Here is a 790-nt window from a genome sequence, read left to right as displayed (position 1 = left end):
CAATCTTGGGCAGGGCTTAATGCATATGGCTGCCCACCCTTGGACCCCGACTTCTTGCTCGCTGTGGTGCAGAAAGTGCGCGAGGAGGGAGCGTGCCTCACCCTAGTCGTGCCGTACTGGACGGCCCAACCTTGGTGGCAACAGTTGATGGAGTTGGCGGTTGACCTTGTGTTCCTGCCGTCGAATACGGAGCTGTTTGCGCCGGGCGAGGGTGGGTCGAGCACCTATCTACCACCCCCTTCCTGGCAGGTCGTGGCAGTGCGGGTGCAATCTTCATGTGGGCGCTTTGCTTAGCACTCGGTCGTTCCGTGAGGCGCTGCAAGTTCGGCCGTGTGTGTGCCCCGCTGGGAGCGCTTTCCTAGCATTTCACCCTTCCCCGTGGGCCGCGTTATTTGTTATAGGGGCCGTGGGACCATCTTTGAGGGAACGCCGTAGTTGCTTTGCACCAGGGGAGCAGTTATGCAGTTATGTGGAGCGAATAGGTAGGGATTTGTCGTGTGTGCGCTCCTTAGGCACCGCGCAGATAGTTGGTTTTTCGTCGCTTGGTGTTAACCTGCGTTTGGTTTCTCGTGATTTCGGAGCGGTTTCACTTGCTTGGTATCCGGGGTACCGCTGGTTCCAACCCCGCTGGATTTGGGACTAGATTCGAGTAGTACCTTTGGCGCGGAATAGGTCCCGGTTTCTCGCTGGATCTGCAGTCCGTTGCGACATCCCCGGTCTTTGATAACCTGTTGGTATCGCAGCTGTCGCTCGCCGGCCTAGGGTTGGTCCATTCCGCAGTCTTGCCGTG

This window comes from Volvox carteri (assembly GCF_000143455.1).
Source record: "Volvox carteri f. nagariensis unplaced genomic scaffold VOLCAscaffold_45, whole genome shotgun sequence".
Lineage (NCBI taxonomy): Eukaryota > Viridiplantae > Chlorophyta > Chlorophyceae > Chlamydomonadales > Volvocaceae > Volvox > Volvox carteri.
The sequence above is the reverse complement of the archived record's forward strand: the minus strand, read 5'-3'. Positions refer to the sequence as shown.